The 21,226-nt window shown below is 54.2% G+C and overlaps 1 protein-coding gene across 6 annotated transcripts in view; it reads right to left on the bottom strand.

Moving 5' to 3' along the window:
• Positions 1-18,483, bottom strand: part of LOC309879743 (uncharacterized protein) — a 34,468-nt gene extending 15,985 nt beyond the window's left edge. For 3 of the 6 annotated variants that reach the window (XR_014317836.1, XR_014317837.1, XM_082763909.1), the window contains exon 1: positions 18,129-18,483. The gene's annotated coding sequence lies outside the window, so the exon portion shown is untranslated. Of the gene's footprint in view, positions 1-4,295; positions 4,706-9,642; positions 9,818-17,754; positions 17,804-18,128 lie in introns of those variants that run through there. The other 3 variants (XM_082763911.1, XM_082763910.1, XM_082763912.1) reach the window with 3 other exon arrangements.
• Between the last annotated feature and the right edge of the window lie 2,743 nt (positions 18,484-21,226).

The raw sequence follows: 21,226 nt of genomic DNA, 5'->3' as shown, positions 1-21,226 counted from the left end.
AAGGCCCTGGCCTCTGTCACCTGCCTCAAAGCGGTGGCAGGGGAGGGTCCCCCTTCGCCCTGGAGGACACCGAGGCCAATTTCCCACAGCAGTGAGCCCGCTGCTGCTTCAGCGGGGCAGGATTCTCCGGACAGAGATGTGTGGGGGTGACTGAAGTTGCTTTGGGAGGAAGGAGCAGCTGGGAGAGACCCGCTGCCAGCAGAGGAGAGCCAGGGGCAGGTTTGCAGAGCAGAGGGCCAGAGAAGACAGAGGACAGACAGAGGCGGTGGGAGAGATGGCAGGAGACAGAGACTGTCCCGAGGAGGCTGCGCAGAGCTTGCTGACACACAGGCAGGCACCAGAAACAACAGGATTTAGTGGAGGAAGAGGGGAATTCTGTTTCGAAATCATTGATTTTAATCTTTGTCACCCAGATGAGCTTTCTTTCTCTACAAACATGACTTTTTGCCCTCCTGAACCCTTCCAATCTGCCCGTCCCCCTGTGCCAGCACCCCGACAGCTGTGCACATTGCGCCAGGAAGCTACACTCAACCTGAGCACATGGAGCAACAGCTCTCCTCTCTGGGAAACACCAGGGACAACCAGGATAACTCCGAACAGGACAGCCACACAAACACCGAGCCCTTTTTTCTCCCGTGCTCCCTTCCTGGTGGCACAGAGCATCGCGGTTTCAGCTCACATGGTGGGGTTTGTAATTTTACGGAGACATGTAAATGCTGACCTTTCACATGCTGTTCCCGTTCTGGGTCCTAACTCACCCTCTCCTAAAGGCACACAGCAGTCCTAGGGCACCCTCTCCTCTCCCACCTAAACCAAGCAGCGACTTCCAGCCCTTTGTTGCTCCGAGGCGGACCCGAGCCCTGCAGCTTGGTGCTGCGCCCCTTCATTTACCCGGCTGCGCGTCCTGCCTGCCCCAAAGCTCAAGGGATAAATCGCTCACACCACACACGCACAGACCGTGCTGCCTGACTGACCGGCCTGGTTTTCCACGCTCCATGCAGCACCTCATCGCAAACAGGTTAACTCCCGAGTCGTGCCCATCTCGCCAAGCTCCTGTGTCCAGAGGAGGGGAGAGCCGAAGCCGCCTTCCTCACGCTACACGGCGGTGATTAACCAAACCCTCAGGTCCTACCCTAATTCCTCCAACAAAGGTTTTGCAATAGGCACCACTGACCGGAGGTTAGCTTCACCTGAAGCACAGTCTCCCTTTGATTTCAGACATCCAGCCAGCCGGAGGGATGCAAAAGGCCCGCTTCCAAGAGCCGTACGCAGGATTTTAGCGAGCTGCAATGCTGGTGTGGGTTTGTGCCATCTGATGCAGCAAACCCCGTGGACACAGCAAGTCAGGCACATCGCTCCACGTCGGCTGCTGAGCAGACAACCCCAGCAGTCTCCCGGGAGAGGCTGCCAGACACATCTGATTTTCCAAGCCACAGGTTAAGAAGACAAATCAAGGTGCCTTGGCTGTACTTGCTTTCTTGGCTGCTCACTTCAGCAGAGCCGTGCGGCGGGAGGCAGTCGAGGCAGCAGGACAGTTTGGTGACTCCTCCAGCTCCGTTTCTTTTTCGGTCGGTCCTAGCAGCTGGAACAGCAGCAGGGCTTCCAGCGGGCCCGCTAATTGCAGAGGAGCGACCACGGCAGTTACCTAACGCAGCCCAGTTTCCTGGGTTTCTTTTCTTCAAGAGGAAGAGCTGCCGGCTTGGGCTCACAGCTAGAGAATACAGAGAAAGCCACAACCTCTGCAGGCTGTACTCATGCGAACGTGCACGTCAGTGGTACCTCCAAATGCTCCCAAAGGCGCCATCCTGAGCTGTTCCCCAATTTTTCCTCCCTGCCTCTGCATTCAGCACAAGCTTACCCAGCTCATCCATGGCCACTTCCAAAGTATCTCCACCACTGCCTTTGTTCCCAGAAAAAGAACGGGTCTTGGCCGTGGTCAGGGCTGGCTGATCAGAGAGAGAGGCCCAAAAATACACATTTGGTACCCACGTGTTCCTGAGAAGAATTTCTCTACCTTATCTGTTGTCCATCAGGGGAACACCCAGCTACAGCACACACACCTCCCCCAGGGACAACATAGGAATCACTCTAACTTCATGCAAACTCCCACTTTGGTCGGATTAGCTCCTAAATCATCTCAAAGCAGTGGAAAAACCCATCTAAACCATTTATGGAATCACTTGAAGGTCTTAAGCATTCTTGGCTCCCTTTCTGCATTTTTTTCAGGCAGGGGACCTCCAAGGTGACCTGAGCTCTTGATCCCTTCCTTACAGTGGGAACCCCCTTTTGTTTCAGCAGCGCACTGCGCTGCCTCTTGGACAGTGCTGCTCCCACAGTCCTGCTGGCAATGCAGGGTTGCAAGGATGAGCATCCGCCTGGTGGCACCGGCTCCAGGAGATGGCATCACCCAGCATCTGCCCAGCTTTCAGCGGGTCCCCACCCTGTTTGGCCACAGAGCTCCTTCTGATGACTCCTTAGAAGGAAGAAAGTCCTAAAGAGCACCCAAAGAGCAGATCTTCCCCGCTGCCACCTGGGTGCTGGCACAGGCACGCAGCAAGCACCAGGAGCCCCAGCGCAGATGCACACAGGTGACAGGATGCACACATCCTGACTTTCTTTTCTTCTTCTTTGCACATTTTCAGCTCCTCAATGCCCAGCTCTCCACGTGGGCCTCTCTAAACACCCCCCTCCCTTTCCGAGGCTTTTCAGCCAAGCAGCCCGTGGGCCAGGCCGTGAGTTGGGTGTAAATCAGTGCAGCTTGGCAGTGCTAACGTACACCCTCTGAGAACTTCCCTCCCTCCACCATTTAGCAGAATTATATGCCATGTCTTTCATCTGTCCTCGCCGGTTAGCTTGCCATTCCCCTTCCCTGGCCCCCGAGCCTCCCGCTTTGCTCCCAGCTCCCTGGAGGCTGGATCAGTGGTTTATTTGCAATGTGAAGCGCCTCTCAGATGCAAACAAGCCTGAGAGAGGCAGGTTCATCCCCACTTGTGCAGCGAATCCAGCCCTTCCTTTCCTGGCAGCGGCTCCCTGTGGCACACGCTGCTAAAGGGAGAGCTGTGCCCCTTGCTGTCTGCACCAAAGCGGGGCCTGGCCCAGAGGTCTGACCCCACAGAGGCCCTCAGCTCTCTCCGTTCTCCCTGGAGCTGCCGGTGACAGCCCACCGAGCGCCCCTGGGCAGGCAGGACATCGTTAATGACTTCTTGTTGCTGTGGTGATATTGACGGCTGGTCCCTGGAGCTGCTGGGAAAGCTTGGGAAAAGAAAGAAGTGGGTCAAAAAATTCAGCAGCAAAGTGTGTCTGCGTACAAAGGGACAGCTAGGTGACAAGCCAGGTGGGTTCAGCAGCACCTCGCCCCTCCCAGCTCATCCTCCCTCCCAGGAGGGCATCCCGGGGCTCAGCAGCAGGCCCCTGGAGCTGCGGCACGACGCTGCGCGAGGATTTCTGCAGGCCTTGCCTTCCCAGGTGTTATTTCTGAAGCTTCACCCCGGCAATTTGTTTCACGTGCAGAGTCAGAAAAGCTCGGCTGCGGTGAAATCCCCTGGAGCTCTGCCAGCGGGCGCAGAGCCAGGATCTCCCCCCAGCTCTCCGAGCGCCTCAGCACCGGCGACGATTTCATTCAGCTGCTGCCACAGCCCCCGGGAGCCCCCTGCCTTGGCAGAGCTGATCCAAGCATGGAAAAGCCGCTGTCACACACTGCTCCTTGCCCCGTTTCCTGGAGGTTTCACCCCGTGAAGCTTCTCTCTCAGCTTCCTTCTCCCCAACACACAGCCTGGCGCCATCCCTTGCCCTTCATCCCGGTCAGGTAGCGGCCGCTGGCAAGGCCGGGCCGTGCTGTGCTCGCAGCTGGGCCTCTCACCTTGCACAAGGCCCCCGGGGATGTGGGGGACAGGAACCGGCTCTCTAAAAAGTCGATTCTCCCTTCGGCCTTGCTCTCTCTGGGAAAAACATTCCCAACCCAGGCTGCTGACACGATAATAGCAGAGCAATGAAGTCCCAGCGGGCCTCCCCTCTGTGAGTGCTTTTAATCCAAGCCCAAGGGGCGTACAGACCGCACGACATTCGTTTTGCGGGGCAGATTTTGGTACAGCTACTAAATCCTACAGCACACAATCCTCCCAGCAAAGCCTCTGCCTTTTCTGCTGTGCTTTGTCCAGGAGCTGCTCTGCACACGCACGGACTCACAGGAGAGTTTTCTGCTTCACACAGGGCATGCGATGGCCTGGTGGGCACTCTCACTCTGGAAAGTTGTTACTGGTTTGGAAGGAATAAGGATACCCACAGGGGAGCGGTACCTGCAGCAGCATCACGGTGCTGTCAGTTTTGCCAGTAACTGCCCGGCGGAGATCAGATCCAATCGATGTGTCAGTGTTTCCATCACTGATGCTTTGCTTCCACGTGAACTCAGGACCTGGGGACACAAGCATGCCGCACCTCTCTTCTGCATCCTCCGATAAACGTGATTTTAATGGATTATGGAGTCTGAAAGCACTTTATGTCAGGGACTGATCCCAAGAGCAAAATTCAGTGAGTTTCTCCGACATCACATGTGGCTGTTCATCACATTTATTAGGCAAGGATCCGAGGCACATGGAGGCCTGGCCAGCACCGACAGAGGCTCTCCCGTATAGCAACCCTTTGATCACGCTGTCAGCATCATTTATTTGCTTGTGTTGCACATTCTTGAACGCTCCAGTAAATTATTTCTCCCAGTTGACTATCAGAGACAAAGGCTGCTCTTTCAACTTGCATTTGCACCTCTTCCCTTCACCTCCATTTCAATTAGCTATGGAAATGACTTCTTCCCTCAGCCCCATTTGTCAGCCTGCCTGTACTGGAAGCTTTAGGAACACCGATGCCTGGAGAAGACTCCAGTGCCTATGGGGGAGGCTGTGGCCAGCAATTAGCAGGCCAAATTGCTCTGCTTGAGCTGCTGCAGAGCACAGCAGCAGCCGCAGCGCCCTGTCCTGGCTGGGCACAAGGAGAAGGGGGCCGTGAGCACCAGGGGTGGAAGGGAGGAGGTTTCACCACAACCTGGTGAACCTGGTGGCTGGACAGGGGTGAGAGCTGGCTTATCTCTCCAGGAGGTGGGGGAGGCTGTAGGAACACACCTCCTCCTTTAAGCAGGATAGATTCCAGGTGGGAGAATCTCTCTGGGATGTCTTTAATCCCAGCTGGACACGAACTCCCTAATGACCCCACAGGAACAGGATTTGGGGAGTCCAGGCTGGAGGTGAAGCAGATCCATGGGATTTCTCACCACACCCACACCTGCCCTCACCTCACCCTCCAAAAAGCATTGTCAGTAAAATGAGCACCATGTCATAAGTGGCTCCCTGGCAATGTTTTAACGTCACCATTAAGAAGCACATTCTGTGAAAGAGTAATATCAACAAACCCAGAGCCACGAGGACCCCCATGCCCCTTCCCAGGATTGCTGCAGGCCCTGAAGCTGGCTGCTCCCAGCCGGCTCTGGGCTATTCCCCTAGCAATACGAGTTAGTTATCACAACTTCCATCCCATTCTGCAAAACGTCCCTTCCATATGTCTCTCAGGAAGGTTGCTATATTCTTGTTAACCTTTTTTATATATTTTTTTTAACTGTGAAAAAAAATACAGCACGGAGCAAAGTTGCTGACGGAAGCCATTGCATGCAGATTGAAATTACGGAGACGCGACTAAGAGCTGAAGCAGAAGCATCACAGCTCAGCTGCAGGGAAACCACCAGCTGCCTTCTAATAACTGATCTCCTGCTCCTGTGTCACGGCACTGAAAGTCTGCAGCTTTGGGGTTGTCTCAAAGCACCCACAGCTGCCCAAAGGAGGGACAGAACCACTCTATGGATACAACCGGGCGATATCAACCAAAAGAGGGGAAATATTGTCTATGCAGATACCCAGTCACTGCTGATAAACAAATATGAAACCTTTGTAAACTTTTTTTAAGGAGTACCTTGAGTACACAGGGTGCAGATGCTGCAGCTGATGTGACGGCAGGACTCTCACACACCACAGCACCTCCGCAAGGGATTTCACCTCAGCTTCCCAAATACTGCCCGTCAAGAATTCCTACCCGTAGCTATAACACCTCAGAAAGTTTAATTACCACTTAAGAAGGAGAAGACAAAACGAGCTACGTGACCTTTCCCACCCCAGACCCCGTAGGCCAGCCTTATTTAAGGCAACTGGGAGCCTGAAAAGCCAAACATTAGTGTTGGCAGATGAGCGGATGGATGGGTGGCTGCCAGCATAATCCATCTTCCCACTTGCCTCTGTAGGGCTGGGTGACATTCAAAGCTAGCTCCTTCCCCATGCAAGGAGACATGCAGGGATGCAATGAGCAGGGCTTAAAGTGGGCTCATCAGCTGGCAGGAGCAGTAGCAAAATGCTTTATGGCTGCTATTTAACGTCGCAGGCGAGGCTATAAACAAGAGCCGCCTGGCTGTGACAGAAGTGGGGGACGTAATGACCGCGGTGGATTCGCTGTAAGCCAACCCCTGAGCAAGCTGTAAAAATCCATCAGGATCTTGTCAGCTTTCCTTTGTGCATAAACGCTCCAAATCCCGCCAACCTTTTAATCAGAGCAGATAAAATCATCAAAGGGGACACAGCTACAGCCTCACGAAAAGTTTCCATCTCGGCTCAGCTTGGAATTTTTTTGTTGTTTGAGGTTCCAAGACGAAATCCCCCAATCAGTGAAAAATAAAGAGAGTGAAGTCTATTTTGCAGGAAATTTCAGATCTCTGCCTGCCATGCAGTACATCCCAGATCAGAATACACGTTGTGTTGTTGTTTTTTTTTTGTTTGTTTTTGTTTTTTTGCAAGGGCTGAAACCTTCAGGATTGTCTACACCTGCCGGCAAACATCGGTGCTGCTGATAAAGGCAGGCAGAGATGCCGAGCGCAGAAACAACCCCAAGCAAGATTTGGACCTGGGACCCCAGGTGAACGCAGCTTCTGCCTAACCCGCTGCAGCAGCTGGCTCCGCTGAACTCGCCTGCATGATGTGAGCCAGAACAGCGCTCGTTCCCATTGACTAGTGCCCATATGCCACCTCTAAATATACTTACGTATTAGCATTTATGTGACATTCGGTACAAAATCCATATGGCTCCTTTCAGCAAGCAGGAACAGCAAAAAAGGGGGAAGTGCAGAGAGTCTGGAGACAGAGCTTGCAAAGATCTCCTTCTGAGCGCCATAAAATGTTCTTTGCAGGTGGGCAGTGCTAGAAGAGCGTGGGGGCTCCTCACAGACCACATTTTCTGTTTTTGCAGGAAGGCAAACTGGATTTCTTTTAGATGAAGCATCTAGGAGCGATTCCTCTGGAACAGAAGTTGGGGAGCAGAGCAGCTCCAGGTCTAGGGTGAGGGGTGGCACAGCCTCAGTGAAACAGCCTCGCGTTACCTGGAGCAGCCTCACCTGAGCTTTGCACCCTCGCTGCTACCCTCCCCTGGCCTGGAAGCTGCCTTTAAATCCTCACCTCAACCCTTGGCTGACCTAGGCTGTATGCACGTTGACCCTGGCCTGGCCAGCTTGGCTTGTTGGGTGTGGGATTAGGGTTTTCTCTGGAGCTGGGGGGATTGTTGGCTGAATCCAGATACAGCCACGGGGCCTGCTCTGCTCTTCCCATTCGGGCACAGTTATCTGCTGGTATGGATAAAGTGCCAAACCATTTGCTGTCACTGCCTAAACCTGCCAGCCCTACCCACGATGGCTCCTGAAATCCCAAAATTGTTCCATCCCTTCTGGGTACGTACTGGGTTAGGCTTCATCTTGACAGATAGCGAGGAATTGATCACAGAACTCAAGCCATAGCTGGTTGCTTAGCTACCACGGATCGGTACACGGCCAGGTTCGCTGTGTGCAAGCAGCCCAGCGCCAGCCAATTACCCATCATTACGACCCTAAAAATGGAGCTTTCCGAGAGCTGGGAACAACCACAAGCCAGGTAAAAAGGGAACCTCGAATCCTCAAATAGAAAAATACAAATGACAACTGAGAGCTGGTTGTTTGTTTTTTTTTTTTTTTGGCTAGATGTTCAAAGAGCCACAGTCCTGCAGCTGAAGAAAATAAATACATTGGCTTGGAAAAAAATTGGATTCTTGTTTGTTGGGAAAGTGAAAGCAAGCGTGGTGTGTGTATAAACACTGGGGACATGGAAAGGGATAAATAAAAATGGCAGACTAAGAATCGCAGAAAACTGATAAGGGAAAAAAAAAAAAAAAGACAAAAAGGGGAATAAAGAGCTGCAGGATTAATGATGGCATGAGGTAGCTGAGATATGTTGGGTCCTAAAAGCATGGTCTTGTTCCAGCAGTGGAACAACAGCCGGGTGCAGTGCCATGAAGGCAGAGCAAGCAGCAAGCTGCCTCTGTCAGCTGCTCAGCACTGTCTGGGGAGCTCTACAACATTAACCTGAGATCATTCACTTCTTGTGGTTTGGTTTAATATCAAGACATGAGATAAGACCGGCCATAGATTTGGGTCTGGTTGGCAGATAGATCAGAGCAGCACGTTCTTGTTGGCTGGGAACAGGAGCTGGACCACAGCAGACAGAGAAAGCTGCGTGATCCCCTAGTGATTTCCTAGAACAATCTTCTGGGGGCTGTGATGAGTAGTGGCAATGGGTAAGACGCAGGTAACAGAGCCCCGTGTCTGTGGGAGGCAGACCAGCAGAACCAGCAGGTACAGTGGTTGCAGAGATCTGCTGAAGTCTCTCCACCTCTTGATACGCAGACACGTGGCTATTGCTATTTAACAGACTGTGAGGAGCCTCGCGTTCATTTCTCACTATCGAGTGCTATTCTTTCATGTTCCAGCCCCAAAGATCAAATCGTTAAATCTCCCAGAGCCGTGACCTTCCTCTAGCAAGGTCTGCCTTTCATCTCCCGGAGGCTCGGTGCCGGGTGCGGGGACGAGCTGCTGCACTTGGCTGCGTTATTAGCAGCGTATTCATGAGCACGCACCGCGTAGCTGCTGGCAGGTCACTCACTCGTGGGCTCATCTGGGGGCTGATTCATCACCGCGCCTGTAAACAACTCGTGTTCAGCACCGCTGGTGTCCAGCCTCTCTTCTCCCCAGCAGTTCATCTTCCCTCCTCTCATATACGTGACAACAAAAGCAGCTGCAGAGGTTTCTGCCTCCCTTGCAGGCGCTGTGAATGCAGCCACGCTCCATCTGGTCACGTCCCCACGACAACTTGCTCTCCCTGAAGGAACTGCTAACAGTGCTTCTGCATCACGAAGTGCTTTGTGGTGTTGGATTTGAGCACAGCCTCAGGGAAAGGTGAGTTACAGAAATCTTAGAGACCTGGTACCAGTTTCAGTAGAGTCAGTCTGTGAGAGAAGGGAAGTGCCTCACGGCTGCTGTGGAGGCCAGGCCATCTGGCTGAAGGGTTGTGCTCTGTCCCAGAGGCCAGCACTGAGCAGCTGGGGCCATTTTTGTACATCCCAAGCCATCTTCCCTGCGTAAGGACAGGGCTTTGGGACCCTATGAGAGCCGAGGGAGTTCTGTCACCTCTTCTGCCCGCTGTAGATCTACCCCAAATTAGCACCGTCTGATCCCAGTCTCTTGTTCACTATAAAAGCCCTCAGGTGTGTAAACCCGGGCACAATGAAACAGACCCCAGGAAATAATGGCCTTACCTGATCATATCCCAGCTGGCAGCGCTGCCTAGAACATGGTGGAAATTTTGAGTTATTAAAATTAATGAAGGAACTGGCTATTCTTGAATAATTCATTACGTATCAGCTGCTGCTGAGGTAATAGGAGCTCAGCAAGATCCTCCTTGGCGCTGCACAGTGCCCAAAAATCTTTAAATAAAAAAAAATAAAATCAAAGATTAGCTAAGGATTGAAGGCCTTTCAATCATGAAAGCTACATGAAGCGAGAGGCAACTATTCTGGTTGCTGAGGTGATCCAGCTGCCACCTGTAGGAACAGCCAAGGTCCCTCACATGAAGTCACCCAGCTGACACCACAGGTTTTTACCAGGGCATGAAGCACTCTGCCTCAGCCATCGCATTTTGCAGAAGGTAACGGCTCCGTATCTCATGACTCTTACCCAAATCAAGTTCAGATTTTGATATTTGCTATAAACTAAGGATGTCTGAAGATGCTGACTTGCTTTTCTGGTCATTACGTCTGACAATATGCTAGCTGAACGTGCAAAGATGCAGGCACTGCCATCCTGAGCATGCAGTTCTTCAGGTGCAAGCTTTGCTGCTGCTCGGGGCTTTCGTCAGCACGGGAATCAAATTACCCACAGCCTGGGCAGTGTCAGAGCTGGATTTGGGAAGCACGTCAGTAGCCCCGGAACAGAGTCCTGCTAACTTAATCTTGTGCCACTGGATGAAACAAGGGCTCTGCCTCAACTCTGCTGCCCAATGGTGAATGTGCAAAAGCAGCAGGAAAAGCAGGCACTGTCATTAGGTGGCTGTCGAGAAAAGGAAAATTGCACATTCCTCTTCCTCTATTTCCTCCTTCTGCGGAGGTCAGAGGGATTGGAGTTAATGAAGAAAGAAGAAAACCAGGTAAAGGCAATGAACACCCTCCTTCCTCCCAGCTGCTGCTACAGGGCCTCCTAATGCAATCACGAAACTCTCCGAGGGCCACACAGATGCAGACCCTCCAGCTCTGGTGGTACCCTTCTCAGCTCCAGCTCTACCCAGCACAGCCTTTCTCTGCCCCCCGCCACGGCTGCCTTCCCATCCCAAGCTGTAAGGAAACAGGGAGGGGGGCAGGGACTGGACCGTGCTGTCAAAGGGCCGTCCACGAAGCACGCCTGCCTCCCGACACACCACTAGGGCAGCACCCGAGGGCGTGTGGTTGGGTCTGTGCAGATGCTTTGGGATAGGAAGTTTTCCTGCCTTTCACCTCTGTTTGCTTCTCCTTTCCTCTCTTTTTTTCCTGTTCTGTTCCCGAAATGGCACCTGACTGGTGACGACGTACAGCCTCCCTGTTTAGGAGGCACAGCACCTCTCTGACTTGGCAGACAGCTCCAGCTGCTGCGCGGCGTCCTTCCTGCGTTCCTTGAGGAGACCAGGGGGTTTTACAGCATTTTCTCCAAGCACGGCATCATCCCTGAGATGCCATCACGTGGCGGTGCTCAGGGAGCTCCAGCAGGGAGGCAAGAGCAAATCATTAAAAAAAAAACACACCACAAAAGGCCAAAGAAATCCTGGAGAGCTGCTGTTTGCTTCCAAGTGATCCTGTGAGGTAGGGACTGTCAGGGAAGCAGAGGGTTTTACCTGTTCTGATACAATCCTACTGTTTTCAGGAAGACATTAAAAGCACATTTCAATGAAAACGATTTTGGTAGAGCCTGGAGCCCACTCAAACATCCACCTGCTTTCTTCTTCCTCAGCCCAAGCAATGAAAAAAAGTCAGAGAAGGGAACAAGCCCAGCACTTCCTCCAGGCAGAAAGGAAGGCAGCCGTGGCGTACACCAAGATGCCTCAGTTACATTTTGACACCTTAAGGAAATCAAATGGATGTGGCTGGGTCCCTGGGGAGGCTGGTGCAGCTGGGATCGCCAAGCAGCCCGTCAGGGGCTCGCAGAGACGCGTTTGTTTCCTGGGTGCAAGCGAGGGAACAGAAGGGCCCTTCTCCCACGTGGGCCCTCGGCGGTGCCGCGCTCACCACGCGCCCGGTGCTGCTGAGGGGGAGCCCAGCCAAGAGATAGACTTGGCTGTGCCTAGGCAGGAAAAAAAAAAAAAAAAAGGGAAACGCTTTTAAATTTTCCCTAAGGGCATGGCGGAACCAAGCCACAGGGATGTGTTCGAACAGCTTCGCCTAGGGCGGTGTGAGCACCTCCTCTGGTGAATCACTGGGTCCCCAAAGCTTTTGCTCTTCCTGAGTGACTCCGGGTGTTTGGGGGAAATGCTGCCAGGTGCAGGGACGATGGGACACTGCTGGGCTTACAGGATGTGTGGCTGTGGCTGAGGGTCTGCAGGATACTGCCCCAGCCTCCCTAGGATGATGATGTTTGGCACCAAGAACCCACTACCTGACTTATCCCCCAATTTACCTCAATTTTTCTGCCCATTGCTACTTTATAGCCTTCCAAAAAGCATCTCCCCAGCCCGCTGCCAGTATCCCTCAGGAAGCTGGTGACAGCTGCTCCTCAGTGATAAGATGGAGATAAGGGGGCCAGGACCAGACCCACTCAGCCAAGTCCCAGGCTCCCTTGCAGCTGGAGCAGCCACGTTTACAGGCACTAAACGAAGACCAGGCTCGACTGTTTCCATGTTAATTGCCCAGCTGCTTTAATTGGATATGGGCTTCTAAGCCCCAAAGTAGCTGTGTGAAGAGACAAAGCCGTATTTACCTCTTATCTGCTTAATCTTGGCTTGCCCGGTGCTACACGCTCAGCACACGTGTTCCTGCACTGAACTGGCCACGAGGCTGACGGCTTCTTTGGCAAGAGAAGGAAGAAATAAAACACTGCACCTGAAGTCCCTGTTCAGACCCTGAACTGAGGGAGAGCCACTCGCTCGCAGCACTGCTCTCCCCCAAGCAAATTTGGTCAGCGAATGGAGCAGAAGGAACTGTCAAGAAACACTGCCACAGGCCTGATTCCATCCTTCGTTACTGATGTAAAGAACCCAACCAGAAGCAAGCAGAGGTGCCCGATTTTGGCTACTGCCAGGGCGAGGAGACACGACACGGGGTACAGAGCTACCAAGGGAAGCTGCAGTGCAATTGGCAACCTCTTTGGGCCGCTTAGCGCATCACGAGGCAAGATGAATCAATAACAAGTATTGAGCTGGGAAAGTTAATCTGCATCCAGAGCATCATCACAAATTAAAAGGAAATAAAATCACTGGCTCCACTGGCTCTCATTACCAGCACAGTGGAGAGTAATTAAAATCCAGGGGCCAAACTCAATGCTGGAAGAACTCTTCGGAAGCCAGGGGCACTGTGCAAGGGCACTGCGTTTTCCAAACACTAACTGCGTGTTGCAGACAGCAGCAGGAGCGGGCAGGGCAGGGTAAGCAGGGAACCCCTTCAGAGGCGAGGCATCCTGCTCCTTGCTCTTCCTTAGAGGAGCTGCACACCCAGAGAGGTGTAAGTAACAGGAACAACACAGTCGTGTCGAGGAGCACTGACTGTGTCCACTGGCTGCCCTCAACAACACCGAGCTTACGACTTGTGAGGTCTCCCCGCTGCGGGCACGGCTTCTCCAAGCACCAGGCTCTGCTTTCCAAAGCCACGCCGTGCCCTCGGAGCGGGAGGAGGGCTGCCACAGCACGGCTCGCAGGCAGGTTATCTCGCGCTGCACGAACCTGACTGCCCACAGGCAACAGAGCTGTTGCAACAGCTGCGGTAAAAAATGGGGCACATCAGGGCAAAACAGTTAAGTACCGCAAGCCAGGCCTCCTGAGGGAGCGCCGGAGGATCTCCGTGTAATTGAGAGGTCTCCGCTCAGCTCGGGCCTGAGGTTTTCCCAGGTTAAGCTACTACAGCGAGGATTAGCAATGAAATCATATCGATCCCTACAAGAAGCAGTGGAACCACATCCTAAGGCGAAGATGAATGTGATCCGAGCGTGACTGCGGTAAGTTACTGCCTGTAACGCAGGTTAAAACAAGAACCTGGTTAATTACAAGTGGGTCTCAAGCCATGGGAAATCTCTCGTCTCTAGTGGTATCCAGTGCTGCCAGGCAGCTGGCCTGAATTCAGCACACAGCTTGGGTTCTCAGCCCTTGTATGACCAAAAGAGAGGAAAAACTTCACAGCATTCACATTTTGGGAAAGGAAATATCCTGTGAGAGATGACCTTGCAACTCCTGCCCAAGGAGTCTTCCCTCTGCCTTATTCAGAAGTGAACTTGGAGCACTCCAGCTCTTTGTTCACATGGATTTAGGGTAGAGAAACACCAAGATCGAGAAGGCTCTCAGCAGACTGCCCACTCAGCACTGCTTAGCGCATCTTTGCCCCACAGCTACACCCTCTGCAGCTTGGGATCTGAGCTGTGAGTGATGCAGAAAGGGAGTAGCTTGTCCTTTGTGCCAACATCTCACAGTCGCTGCCTGCAGGTGGCTTTGTGCTCTCCCTGCAGACTGGGGGAACCGAAAGCCCCTGCGCTTAGGAGCGGGCTGGCAGGGCTGGGCATGGTGCCTAGAGTGACAGGAACACCTCAGCACAGAGCTGATCGCTGTCACTGTGCCCTGTTAGGCCTGAGGACGCAGCTGCAATTCAGCAGCGACCACGGCCGGTGCTGTGTCTGCTCCATCACGCTCCAAACCGCTGCTTTACCTCTAGATCTCTCTGCAGGGTGGGCTCCCCGAGCAAGGTCCCCAGGATGAGGGCAGGCTTGATCACAGGACTGGCAGGCAAGCTGTCCTTGAGGCAAGCTACAAAGTCAGCAGCTCAATCTGTCACAGCAGCTCTGCCTGGCCGTGACACCGGGATCCGACGTGTATCGCTGCTGGGCTAGGTCTGCACCGAGCTGTCTCTTCTCAGCATCCGAGGGCCCTTAACTCCCTTCTCCCTGAGGGAAAAGCCTTCCACGAGGGGCTCAGCCGTGCGCTGCCAGCTCTGTGAACCACTTGCTCGATGTCAAAGCCACCGCCACCTTTCAGTCAGCGGGTGCCTTCAGGCAGAGGGGGGCTGCCCCGTCACAAACAAATGCCAGGGAAGCCCAGGAGGGGCCGTGCGGTGTCTGACTGGAGCAGCTCTAGCCCCGTACCTACAGTGCAGTGTCTGGCTGCTTCTGCGAGCACTGACAGAGAAGCAAGAGTGTAAACTCCCACTAGCATCTGCTGAAGCTTCATCTCCCCAGGGAAAAATATTTTTTTTCTTACACGTATCTTGAAGCATCTCAGCAGCAGGGGAGGCAAGGGCGTAGACGCTCTCACTAGCTAAAAACACTTGCAAAACACAAATCCGTGACCAATTCATAAGAAAACGCTGCTGCACTTTGACTTCCTGCCTAGGACGGGAGATGGAGAAGGATTTCAGAAGCATTTTTAGTTCACTCCTGGCAAGGAGCCTTTAGGACAGGTGCTGTTTAATTCCCCACCAGCTTATTTCTAGGAGATGAGGGGACTGTCTCAAACCCAGCTTGTAAAAGGTCTACAGAGGACCCTGAATTATTCCAGGCCCCAAGCTGTTCCACAGCTAAACAAATAACAAAAGATGGTGGATCTTTTTTCCTTTCTCCCCTTGTGCTTCACCTTGAAGCAGCTGTTAGCAAAGCCAGAGAACTCCTCTGCCCCTCAGTGTATTTCATGCAGCCTTGGCAAAGGAACCGCAGCCTGTCATCTCATGAATATGGGAATTGCCTAATTCTCCAGCTATTCTCATTACCTCAGCCGGAGGGTCCCAGCTTTCCATAACTAATTCCTGAAACCACAGAGTTCCCACTGTCCTTGCTGTCCTTGAGCAGCAAACGGCAGCTCCTCGCACAGCGATGCTGGTGCCTGCTGTGGTAGCAGCGAGCGGGGAGGGCTCTGAGGACAAGGAGCCCGCTCCCAGCTCTCCTTGCAGTTCCCCGAGCTGCTCATCCTTTGTCCACGTAACTCACAGCAGGGGGTTTTGAAAGCAAGCAGTGCTGCAGGGCACACTGCAGTGGCTCAGGACTGGCCTAGCAGCCCTGAAGGCTGGGCAGCGGGCTGGCAGCAGAAAAACACAATCCTGTGGCAGCAGAGAACCCCTTGCTCTGCTCCCAAAAAGCCTCTGAGCTCCCTGCAGCCCCCATTCGGCACCCCCACGAAGCAGGGGCTGGCAGCACTTCCCACCTGTCGCTTCATTCCTCCCCATCACGTATGTTCTCAGTCCACCTTCCTTCCACACGTCTGTCTTCTCCTCCCTCGCCATTTCTCCCAAGCTCGCTGGTGCTGCCAGCCCTGTCCATCTTCCCAGGACTCAAAGCTGAAGCTGCTCCTCTGCTGCAAGGTGCTAATGGCTGCCAGCAACCAGCTGCGAGGGCTGCTGCGAGCTGCAAAGCAGATGGAAGCCGAGGCTGAGCTAATTACGAAGCAGGGACTGCGAAACTCGTGCAGACTCTGGCCAGAGGAGCCTCGCTTGTTCCCAGGGACAAGCGGGCGCATCCTCGGCTCGTCAGCAGGTGACAGCTGAGATGGACAGGCACCAAGCTGCTCCTTTTATGACAGGATTTTTTTCCCTGGAGTTTGCCAGAAGAGTATCTGCACTGATGCTAAATAAAAAGTGGATTACGTCTTCTAGAGGCTCGATCTTCGTGCTCCACAATTGGCTACATGGAAGCAGCAGCAGGAATCACCTTGGACGTCCATGGTTTTGTAACCAGGACCTCCCTTCCAATTAGTCATATTACAGGGCTGTAAATACGATAGTTCCATCAATAGTACGGAGCAGTCATGCTGCATTTGTATTAACATAAATGAGTGCTAATGTGCCACAGAGCTAATCTGATATGACAGGAATTGGCTGGTGCCCAGCAGTGGAGGCCCCGGAGCTATGCTTGCTCCCTCTTCTCTACGGGAACTGTCCCCTCCGAAACGCTGGAAAGGAACCAAACTGCGAAACCGCAGCTCGCCCGCCAGCAGCAAGTGATGCCTCTTGCAACTGCACTGCCCTGAGGTGCCCGGCCTCTTGGTTCTTGGGGGGTGTTTGTCAGAGAGGAACTTTAACGCCTACCAAGTCACAGAGTAAGAAATACGGGTTGCCAGCATACCTCATAAGGCTGGATCAGCCTGCCCAGAAATCTGCAATCACCAGCTGGGTGTTAAAACCCAGACAAGGCATAAGAGCACTCAGCCTGCTCCTTTCCCTCTCCCCTGTGGCTACTGGGAGCTATCCAATGTCACCCAGTTAGCAGCAGGCTTTTCTTACAGCGGTGCAGCTTTAGGCTTTGTGAACGCTTTGGGGCAATCCTTGTCCTGCGCTGTGCCCTACAGACAGGGCAGCGAGACTTAAACCTGAGACTGCAGCCGGGGCTCTTCGGTTAAAAACCTTAAATGGGATGGACAGAGGCACCGGATGGGAACCAGACCTCGCAAACGGCCCACCTCCCGTCCAGGCTTCCCCTTCGTGTGCCAGGCTGTCACACAAGTCACAGCAGGTGTCCAGGCTTTCTGCATTTACCTCGTCAGCTCCATGCATGCCTTTCTGTCTGGTTGCCCACTGCCTTGCCTAAAGCAGCCTCACCCATCACAGAGCTCCTGGGTTCTGCCCCAGCACAAACCAAGCAGCCCCCACGGACCTGTTTTAAGCAGGCAGCACCCTTCTCACGCTTACAGGCACCAACATTTCGGCATACGCAACAGCGATATCTCAAAGCCCCAGAGCACACGTGGCCTGCAGCGCCCAGAACAGCTCGTGGAGCAGCTGATAAAAATGAGGGACGATTTCATTAGAGGACATGTGGATGAATACCTCCACCAGAAGCCTTAGGATGTGCGACACCCGGTTCATGTTGTGGCCGTGACTCCAATCTCTCCGCTCCCCGCTCCCCCACCTGCACAAGGGCTCGGTAAGGCGTCCCCAGCTTGCAGCAGGGGGGCTCCGAGCCTCAACTGAGGGCTGCGAAGCATTTCACGAAGAAGCCCTCACCTCCCCCAGGCCTCCCCTTCCCTTCCCCTACCACCAGCAGACCCGTGCCCACACTCACTCCCCGCCTCCCAGCCACAAAGGCGAGGGCTGGGGGCAGGCAGGGCACGGAGCCCCCCGAGCCCCCCGCTACGGAGCTGCTGCCCCGGTACAAGGGCTGTTTGCCATCCCCAACCCCATCCCAATCCCAATCCCCATCCCCATCCCCATCCCCGTACCCACCTGCGGCTCCCGGCCCCGCTGCTCCTCCCGTGCCCGCCCGGCAGCGCCGAGCCCCGCAGCCGCCGCCCGCCCCCCGTGCGCCCGCGGGGCCGGGCCCGGCTCTGCCGCCGCCATGGCAACGGCGGGAGGGGCGGGGCCGCCGACAGAAGGGGGAATTTGGGGAGAAAAGCCCCTTTTTGGGGTCCCCTCCCGAGCCTAGGCACGGCTGCGAGGTGCTGGGTGTGACCGAGCGCCGGCCTTTTGTCTGCGAGGCAGCTCGGGGGGGTCCCGGCCCCGTCCCTCGTCCTGCGGCGGGGGCTGGGGTTGGGGGCTGAGCCACCCCAAAAACGCCGTCCCCGTTTCCCACGCCGGCTCCCCCCGGCCCCCTGACTCACCGGGACTTTCAGGGGTGCCACTCGAGCCCCCCGCAGCCCTCAGGGACGTGGTGAGCTTCGTGCTGTCCTCAGCTGCTGCCAGGACCTGGTGCTGCAGCGCTGCCCGCTCGGAGCTGGCCGTGTTCAGCTCGTGGAGCTGCTCTGGCTGTGTCCATCCCATTTACAAGGGTTTTTTTTTTTCCCTTCTGAAGCCTGCCAGACTCTCATGTCACCTTCACGGAGGGGGCTTTCAGGAGCATCACGCTCGCAGGGCGTCCTCCACCAAGGGCTCTTAAATCACAGCCACACAAAGCCTGCAGCGAGCCTCATCTCCCAGAGGAAGAGACTGAGGCAGAGCCAGAGGTCGCTCAGGGTCCCAGAGGTGCTCCCCGGCACCTCTTCAGTAAAGAGTTTTTTCCTGTGCACAAGGACACCTGGAGGATGTCTCAGCGTCGCTGTGCTAGAAGGAAGGATGGTGAGGAGAAGTTGGAGACCTATTGCCATCAATGACCTTTCCAGCTCCTGCTGCTACGGGCTGCCTCCTGCTTTGTGCGTGCTCATTTGTGGATAGCCCTCACCCTGCTGCTTGGAGAACGCGTCCGTTCCTCCTCGCGCCTGATGTTCGTGATGTTCTGCAGTGCAGAGCAGGTCTCTGTGCCAGGCTCAGCTCCTGTGGAAATGGGCAGTGAAGACTGAGAGGCGAGAGGTGGAATAGCAGCGGGGTGATCGATCGCCCGTCCCCGGCTCCCTGCTCCAGTTACAGCCGCTCTGCGAGGCCAGGAGACGCCCCTGGACTTCGCAGTGTAACGCTGGAGCTCGTGCCCGGGTCTCTGCTGGAGATGAGCATCCTGCTGTTTGCGAGTCCAATTACAGCTAAAGCTGGGGAAAAAAAAAAAAAAAAAAAAAAAAAAAAAAAAAAAAAAAAAAAAAAACCAGAACCAACTGTCTAGGTAAATAGAAATTTTCCTCAGCTGCAGGAGCCAGCAGAGGACACTGCTTTGCCTCCTGTTCCTTTCAGAGGCCGTGTGGTTTCTGTTCCTTTTGCTGCCATCTTGCTGCCCCATGACCTTCTGGTGGCACCTTTGGCAGGAGAACAACTGCTGCCCCTTCAATTTTATCCATATCCATCAGAGAAATTTGGTCTCCAGATCGCTGGTTGCTGCTGTAGCAATACTGCTCCTGTACAGCTTTACTTAGGAGAGGGAAGAAACAAAACCACATGACAAATGGATCCGATTTATCCCAGCAACAGAAACCTGCAATTCAGCTCAATCGCCCCCACAGGCCAGCTTAGACTACATCAATATTTAATGCCCTGAGTGCCGCTGCTTTCGCAGCTCCAGCTTCCCCTCTGCCCCTGCGCTCCTCACCACGTCTGTCACCCCAGCAGCCGGGCAGGGCACCCCTGGGCTCTGTCTCCAGGCTGCCTGGGCAAGGTGCTTTGTACCCCAAGGGTCGCAGCCCCAGCTGGCAGCACACAGCCAAATTCAGCCCCATTCCCTGCTTGGCTGGACCACCTGTGCTGCAGATGTATGCCTGAGCAACTTCAGCTCCGCTTTCTGGGCACGCCTGTGGGCTGTGGTGAGGCAAGTGGCAGCAGGGCTGGTCTCAGCTTGGGCTGGTTTGGGGTGACCATGTTAAACCAGAGAGGTGATTGTGTAAGCCAGAGTTCACCTGGCAGCAGGCTGGAGGTGAGTTCTGTTCACTTGTGTCTGTTCCTGTAACTCAGGCAGGAGTATTTTATCCCAGAGGGAACCACGGTGAAGTAAAGCACCAGCGGGACCAGGAAAGAGGATTACACGAGCCCAGTCACATCCCTCCAGCCTGTCAGCAAACCAGGAGAACTGGATGGTCTCTGACTAGGTGGTGGCAGGCCAAAGGAGATCCATCTGCCCCCTCTGCACAGCTCAGAGCCACATCAGGCAGGAAGGGAAGAGGGGCTGCACCCCAGCACGCAGCAGCAGCTTGCTTCTGGCTCGCTCTGCCTGCGACAGCAGCAGGAGCACAGGCAGGCGGTGCTGGGGCACAGGGCAAGGAGGGCGAAGGCTCAGCAGCAGTGGGAGGCAGCACCCGGGCAGAAAGAGCGCTGCGGAGGGGGCTGTGGGCTGTACGTGGCCACAGGCACGTTCCCTCAGTGCCCTGCCGCCTTGGTTCCCCAGCTCTGTAAAATGGAGATAATTGAGATCTCCTGGTGATAAGCACAAAGTAAGGAGAGGCAGTTTTATTTATCGGGGCAGGGATGGGGCGGAGGAATTTGCACTGCTGGGCTGGTAATAAATGACCCCACAACTTGAATTCCTCCAGCAAGGCTGCACCTTCCACCAAGCTCTCTGTTCACTTTAAAAAAGCCATTATCCAGCAAATTGCATATTGCAAAGGGGAGTTCATTATCCACTCCAATGGCAGTGAGTGGCAGAGGCCATTAACATTACAATAAGTGGCTTTTTGGTGAGGTGCTCTATAATTCACTCGGTATTTAACACTGGCCGGGGGGCCTCATCCCTTTACATAAAATACATTAAGCAAAGCACCTTTGTGAACGTCACCCTGTACTGAAGAGCTGTTCTAATGAGGGTGAGTAGGAATAAACGTAACAGCAGACGCTGCTGTCCCAAAATAGCTTGGGTCAGTGGCTGCACAGCAGAGGGGACAATGACAGCACAGAGGCCTGGTGGACTTGCAGGGAACAGCTGGCCTGCTGCAGCTCGCCCCGAGGAGCTGGGCGTTTTCCAGCACTAGAGCTTGGCAGCTGCTGGGGGAAGCCTTTATCCCCTGGTACTCCCCCAGCCCCTCCACCCGGGTACTCGTAGGGCAGCTGGTTTATGATAGGCATGGTCTGAGACTAACAGCAGGGCTGTGCAGAACACGTAATTCAACAGCCACATGCAAGTGCGCTGGTAAATAATGGATTTTTCCACCAGTAAACTCTCCAAGAAAGGAGCTCAGAGCCAAGTCAGTGCCTTCCAACTCGCAGCCTGTTAGAAAATTTAACCCAGAGCACAGCTCTCTCTCTTGGCAGCTGCCCAGTAATTAATTCTAATGTATCGGCTGCATCTGAATGGCCTTGGGCTTCTGCCCAATATTTCTATTTATTTGTTTTCCATTCATCACTAAAATTA

Source organism: Aythya marila (genome assembly GCF_965140915.1).
Source record: "Aythya marila genome assembly, chromosome: 6".
Lineage (NCBI taxonomy): Eukaryota > Metazoa > Chordata > Aves > Anseriformes > Anatidae > Aythya > Aythya marila.
The sequence above is the reverse complement of the archived record's forward strand: the minus strand, read 5'-3'. Positions and strand labels throughout refer to the sequence as shown.